Source organism: Vespula pensylvanica, chromosome 20, assembly GCF_014466175.1.
Source record: "Vespula pensylvanica isolate Volc-1 chromosome 20, ASM1446617v1, whole genome shotgun sequence".
Classification (NCBI taxonomy): domain Eukaryota; kingdom Metazoa; phylum Arthropoda; class Insecta; order Hymenoptera; family Vespidae; genus Vespula; species Vespula pensylvanica.
The window spans coordinates 2,606,708-2,614,207 of NC_057704.1; the positions used below are offsets into that span (position 1 = coordinate 2,606,708).

Genomic DNA, 7,500 nt, shown 5'->3' on the forward strand with positions numbered 1-7,500 from the left:
CTCTCTCTCTCTCTCTCTCTCTCTCTCTCTCTCTCTCTGTTTCTCTTTCTCTCTTTCTTTGCTTATTCGTTCCTCCATTGATAATAAGTGTTTCTACGAAATTATCCAAAAATATTTCATTGCTTTCGACGAAGAGTTGAGACCTCATTCGAGAGGAGCATTTAATTTTCTTGGCTTTAATCCTACTGAATAAAAGTATCTATAGGTTAATTAATCATACAGAATAATCGTTTAACGTTAATTATTAACGAAGATTCATCGTTATTCATTTTCCTTGATGGATAATCGATAATATATATATATATATATATATATATATATATATATATATATATATATTGTATGTATATGTAGATAGAATTAAATGGAATATATTCGAAAATCGTTTCTAATTTCGAACGATTGTCAATCGGGAGATCGATACAATTTCTAATCATCTAATCATATATATTATAGTTTGTATAATATATTAATTAGTTCATAAAGATAGTTTATTAATTATTAATTATATATATACTTATATTAATAATAACCTAGATTTCGACTTTCCTAAGAAATTTCCTTTCACTTATTTTGATTATCTGATACGTCGGAATTAATTAATAGAAAAATAATAAATAAATTTAAGCGAACTATTGTATTTCTATATACAAGTATTTACTTTTATAAATGTATAGGAATACAAGTCGTGTTTCGTAAGTAGATGATCAAACGTAGAAAACATATTCTCTCTCTAATCCTTATAAAAATTAACAAAAAAGAAAAAAAAAAGAAAAAAAAAAGAAAGAAAACGAGAAGAAAAAAAGAATAAAATGTTCATACAAAAATCTCGTCGTTCTTTTTAATTTTTGATTTCGAAATCGTTCTTTTACCGGCGACCCTTCATCTTATTCGACGAAACTTTACAAGAAAAAAAAAAAAAAAAAAAAAAAAAAGAAAAGAAACATTTAGGAATAACAGAATAGTAAACGTTTTCCAGTTGACTCTTCTTTTCCTTTTCTCGATATCACAAAGGATGGAACGTGTCGTTAAAATACATCGATTTACTTCTGAAACGTCCTGTATATCCGTGCCATGCGTTTTAAAATTTACCATCAAAAAAAAAAAAAAAAAAAATAAATAAAAAAGAAAAGAAACGAAAAAAATTAAAGGCATAAGAAGAAGAAGAAAAATATAAAGGACGGTTTGCGAACTGACGACGAAAGAAAAAAAAAAAAAAAAACAAGAAACAAAAAAATAATATTGGTAACAGGGACCGAAAAAAAAAAAAAGGGAAAAGAAAAAGAAGAAGAACGGACGGACGAACGAACGAACGAAGCCCGAAGCTTTCAAAGTAGCTACGTGTTTGATACTAGATAGGTAGATATAGTAGAGTATGCTAGTAGGTAATACCTGGCTACCGGATTAAAAAGCGAGGAATACAAATGAGAATCCCTTGCAACGAGTAGTCTGCATTCAGATAGCTATTTACCCTCAGGTAATACACCACTCGTGGTTCTTTTACTTTTTTTTTTTTTTTTTTTTTTTTTTTTTCAAACAGGTAGACAGACTCGTCCTTGTCTTCGTCCTCATCATCATCGTCGTAGTCGTAGTCATAATCATAATCATAGTCATAGTCGTGGTTTCTAAATCGATTCGACTCGTTTATCATTCGTATTCGATTTCTCTTTCTTTCTCTATCTCTCTACTATTTTCCTTCTTTTCTCTCTTCTTTTTATTCTTTTTTTATTCTTAATGATAAAGATGATAGCCGAAAGGAAGCTTGACGAATTAACGAGTTATCGATCGGTAAGGTTTCTATGCTTCTGAACGTGAAGCTATTTATGAGATATATGATAAGTTATATGAAGAAAAAGTGAGAGAGAATTATTGAGTATTGCTAGGAGAATTCGAATTTTCTTATGGATAAATTAATATATGTGATTTATTTTATAAGGAAATATTATCTTTTTCTTTTTTCTATTAATTTTCAATTCGTATATATATATATTTTTTTGTTGTATTTTATTATATATATTTTATTTTTCATTTGTTATATTATATTTTTTATATATTATATATATATATATATATATATAATGTATCATCTAATGAACTTATCAAGATTCGAAATCTATAAGTAGACTAACTTTTTTGTTCTCCTTTTTTGATTTTTCATAATTAAAGATAGACATTTATACGCGTGTTTGTGTTCGCGTATATATGTGACAGTTACGTGATATCAGTAGAGAATAGAAACTAAATTAAAATTGAATCAGTCCGTGAAAAACGGATCGGTGATGTAGTTCTAATTAGATAAATTATACTTTACGATGGAATACCGAATAGTTTCCAACAATTTTTCTGTCATTTTGTTCATATTATATCTATTAAGAATTTTTCATAATTCGAAATCTATGAAGAAATAAACGTGTACTACGTACGTATTTCTCAGTGTGTATGAGTGCGTGCGTGTATGGATTTAAAATGACATGACATAGTTGAAAATAGAGAAAAATAGATCGAGATTCGATCGAAGTAGATTAGAAACGAATCGATCCTGCAATTTCTAATTTGAACCGATTATCCATCAAAGATAGAATATCAAAAGCTTTCGATGAATTATACGTCGATTGTTGATACCACAAATCAATCGAAGAATTTATAATAATTCGAAGATCAATAAAACTGGAATAGACAAAGTACTGCACGATACTAACGTATACTATTTCTACATATATGTGATTTAAACTCACGCGATAGTAGTTAACAGAAAAGAAAATAGATCGAGATTGAACCGAGATATATCGATCGATAAGAAACTAAGATATAATCGATCCTACAATTTCTAATTTGAATCAAAAGCTTTCGATGAATTCTACGCCGATTGTTGATATCATAATCGAATAATTTATAATAATTCGAGATCAATAAAAATGGAATAGATAGAGTATTGCAAGATATTAAAGTGTATTATCTGTACGTATTTATGATTATTTAAACGTCGTTAACAGAAGAGAAAATAGATCGAAGTTAAATTGGTATGTACGTTGCACGGAAGAAGAAACGGATCGGTCATGCCGTTTCTAATGAGAACAATTAGAACGAATTGCCGGTAATTGTACGGTTCTTTTCGTCTTATCCTCTTGGTTCGATGCCTCGCTATTATTCTTTCAACGGCGAGAGACAGACAAAGAAAAAAAAGAGAGAGAGAGAGAGAGAGAGAGAGAGAGAGAGAAAGAAAAAAAAGAAACTAGACACAGAGCATAGCTCTCTTTTCTGCTGCTGAATTCTCTTACCATCGTCAATAATAGAAATATCCTCGATCTAACGTCGAAACAATAGCTTTCTCTTCAGCGAGACGTGTTATAAGGGTAGATAGATACGTTAGTTCAGGTTAGGTTGTTAGCTAGCTACACTAGATAGCTTCCTCTAGGATATACCTTCTTCTTAGGTGTACACTAGGTTCAAAAGAAAATTGGAAGTTTTCGAAAACGTGAGAGTCGTCAATGAAGGTCGACGACCCGTCAAAACGACTTATCGCCTTTTCCATGGCTATCGATTTATCTCTCGTAGAAGGCTTTTATTGCATCTCTCTCGCCTCGTAAATCAGAAATACTCTTGGCATTCTCTCTTTCTCTTTCTTTCTTTCTTTCTTTCTTTCTTTATTTTGTTCCGTTTGTCTGTTCGTCCGTTCGTTCTTCTCTTCGTCTCTTCGTTTGTCCGCCATTTTCTTATTCCGTTCAGTTCGATACAAGAGAAAATGTTCCTGGCTTTGCTGCTGGTCACGTCGGATCGGTATAACTACTAAAGACAGCCGTGAAAACAATACGTATACGAAACGTCGTTAATAACGTTTATTAAACTTTTCGACGTTAACGACGTGACGATTCGTTTGTGAAAATTTTCTCTTTTTTTTTTTTTTTCTTTATATATATATATATATATATATATGTAATAGTATATTGTTTTTTATATATATATCATTATATATATAATATATAATAGTATCTTTAAAGATGGGGTACTCTAAATCAAAATAAATAATTGCTCTAAAAAAAAATTCATGAAGTGAGATATCGCCAGATATACATCTATATATTAAGTATGCTTTATTAAAAGCTTATCAGAAGTAATGAAAGCTAAAGGTTGTCACAACAATAATTTTTATTAATTATTGTATTATTGTAATTAAGAAAATATTAAGTTTGATAATGGATTAAAAAGTTTATTTCATTTCTGGCAGACGATAGTCAGAAAATGTTCGATCATTTTATTATTAAACCGACGTATAATGAAAATATCTGCTGTAATATTATTTTAAAAGATTGTCAAATATATTCTCTGCTTACTATTACGGATCCTGTTCATTTTTATTGTATCTTTTCATTATTATAATAGCGTCGATTTAAATATCGACGTAGCTGTATATATATTTCTTTTCCTTTTTCTTTTTCTTTTTCTATCAAATTATCATTAAAAATAAAAATAATGATCGCCGATTACGAAAATCAAAATGTTTAGTAAACTCAGTCAAATATTTCTTTATCTCAAGAAAAAAAAAAAAAAAAAACATGAAGATAGAACGAAAAAAAAAACACACACACACACACACATTTTTCACACACAAACATACACATACGTATATTTATTTCGTAGGAAAAAGGAATTACCAACGAAGACGTTTACATTTTCATGGAAGGAAGAAGGTGGATTAAATTCGTAAAAAATATTTCTGTTTAAAAAGGTGAGAGTGAATATAAAAACCTTCTTTGTTCTTCTTTTTTTTTTTTTTTGTTTCTCTTTTTTCTTTTTGTTTTATTTTTTTTTCTTCTTCTTCTTTTCACGCGACAGCGATCATTTATTTACCCTGTATATCTTATATTACGTCGCTTCGAGGATTTCAGAATGAAGTAGAACGTCATAAAGATTGAGATAATCCAAAGTACTGGGATTTTCGCTTAACCCGCTTGACTCACACTATCTGGGACCCCATGCAATCCTCAACGTCCGCACCAAGTAAATATCTTCTTCTTCTTCTTCTTCTTCTTCTTCTTCTTCTTCTTCTTCTTCTTCTTCTTCTTCTTCTTCTTCTTCATCTTCATCTTCATCTTCTTTTTCGTGCTCGTAGTTTGGTAAAAGCACGGAATAAGAAGGTGGACTTATCTCTCCCACATCCATTATCTCAGCCCTTGGATACCCTTTTTTTCTTTTTTTTTTGTTTATTTTTGAATCAGTTACTTCCAGGATCGTCAACATCACATATTTTTTCCTCTATCGAAAGACAATGATTACATTTCTCTACATATGTATGTATGTATGTATGTATGTATGTATGTATTTAGGATGCGCTTAAAATCAGCTGTTATTTGATTCAAACGTTTTGAGAATATCGTATTTCGTTGGAAGACAAATCGAATTTTTTGCGAGGAGAACAAAATTAGTATTGATCCCTTTAAAATATTCGATTGATCAATAGATGATGATGATGATGATAATAATAATAATAATAATAATAATAATAATAATAATAATAAATAAACGATTGTAGTCATTTTTTAATAGAATTTTCGTCATCCTTTAAAAAAGGGTCAAACCAATGCTGTAACATCGTCTTGTTTTTTTTAAGTATTAACTACATAAATATGAACGAATCGTTCATTTCAATAAAAATCAAAATCAAAAAAAGAAACACTGGTATGACAAAAATAATACTACTATACTAATTTACTTATATTATATATAATTAATAATGAAATTTCGGATACATTTAATAACACTAATAAATACTTTATTTATCCGAATAAACATTTCTACGTTATCTCTTGGCTGATCAATTGACATATAATTTTTCTTTCTTCTCCGAGGAAAAATAAATAAATAAATAAATAAATAAATAAATAAATAAATTTCTACAAATCGTTCATCATCATAGAATAATAAACTAGTAATAGGAAATGTCAGCTTGAAACGTATGTCATTGTTGAGACCTTTTAAACGAACGATTTACCAGAGCTAATTTCTTTCATCCGCGAAGTGAGTCAGAGAGAAAAAGAGAGAGAGTCCATGGGGGTCATAGGGCACTGTGTTCTCCTTGTGATGGTGGTAATTTACGTTGTTGGGGGGTCTCCTTGAAAAGAGAAATGAGGAAGAGAGAGAAAGAGAAAGAAAAAAAAAAAATTCTTTTCATTCATTCGACTAATGGTCGCAGCATCGCCTAATTTCGTCTCTCTCTCTCTCTCTCTCTCTCTCTCTCTCTCTCTCTCTCTCTCTCTCTCTCTCTCTCTCTGTTTCTCTCTCTCTCTCTCTCTCTTTCTCCTATATCCGATTTAATTCTCTTGCAACAAAGATTCGAGTGGCAATGTCACAAAGCATGATTACTTGGATTACGATTAAGTACGTGCTCGTTAGAATGCTACGATTAGTTACGAATAATCATTCGTTAAATATAAACCCTTTTTTAAACGCATTGAAATAATGAAATCTTCTTTTCGAAAAGAAGATGTATATATATATATATATATGAATTGTTTTTAAAATGTTATTAAAAATAATTGCTCGTATAAATAAAAAGAAAAATTATCCTATGATCATTTCTCCTCAACGTGATCTACTTTAGATTTGATTGATTTATTTTAAGACAGTTCAAAAGAAAAAATAAAAGGAAGAAAGAAAAAGAATACAAATTAAGAGAAGTGTATTATATATGACCTAGCAATTTTAATAAAATCCTTCAGTTGCAAAAAACAAAAAAACATATATATATATAAAAAAAAAAAAGAAGAAAATAAAAAACAAAATACATTTTTTCTTTCGTTATAATACTTGAAATTCATTTATTTATTATTCTATATATTCTTCTCTATGTGTTACTAAGAACGGTTAAAGTCGATAACAAAAAAATAATAATAATAATAATAATAATAATAATAATAATAATAATAATAATTAAGAAAAACAAGATTGAATTAAACTAGAAGAGAGAGAGAGAGAGAGAGGGAAAAAAAGAAAAGAAAAAGAAGAAGAAAGTCATCGTTCGAGAAAATTGTTTCTCCGATTAGAAAAATTACAACGCAATAAAAAATGAATTTGCTACGTAATCTATTTCACATACATACATACATACATACATAGATAGATACATACGAATATAAAATTAAAAGAATCAATAAGATCGTATTTACAAACATTTCTCGTTGCATATGAAAAATCTTGTTTATAGTAATAAAAAAAGAAACAAAGGAGAGAGAAAAAAAAAGGGGTCACCAAATTCGATGAAAGAAACATGTTCGAGAAACATTTTCTCGAATCCGATAAAAATGCCGAAGGATAGAGATGCATAAATCGATTGATACGAACTTCGATTACGTGTTACGTTCGAAATAAAAAAAAAAAATTGTTTTTTTTTTTTTCATTCCCCTTCCCCTCTCTCTATTTTTTTTTCTTTTTTTTTTTTTTTTTAATAAAAATGAAATAAATTTGTGACTCGTATGCCGAGTTAAATGCGCTACAGTGAGCAGT

At 29.0% G+C, this 7,500-nt stretch overlaps 1 protein-coding gene and 1 long non-coding RNA gene across 9 annotated transcripts in view; one reads left to right on the forward strand and one right to left on the reverse strand.

Moving 5' to 3' along the window:
• Positions 1-7,500, reverse strand: part of LOC122635991 (fasciclin-1) — a 310,273-nt gene that overhangs the window by 137,123 nt on the left and 165,650 nt on the right. The gene's annotated exons all lie outside the window — the stretch shown is intronic.
• Positions 4,646-5,268, forward strand: LOC122635998. The gene is made up of 3 exons (XR_006328833.1): positions 4,646-4,726; positions 4,887-4,998; positions 5,111-5,268. It is a non-coding gene; the product is annotated as an uncharacterized LOC122635998 (long non-coding RNA).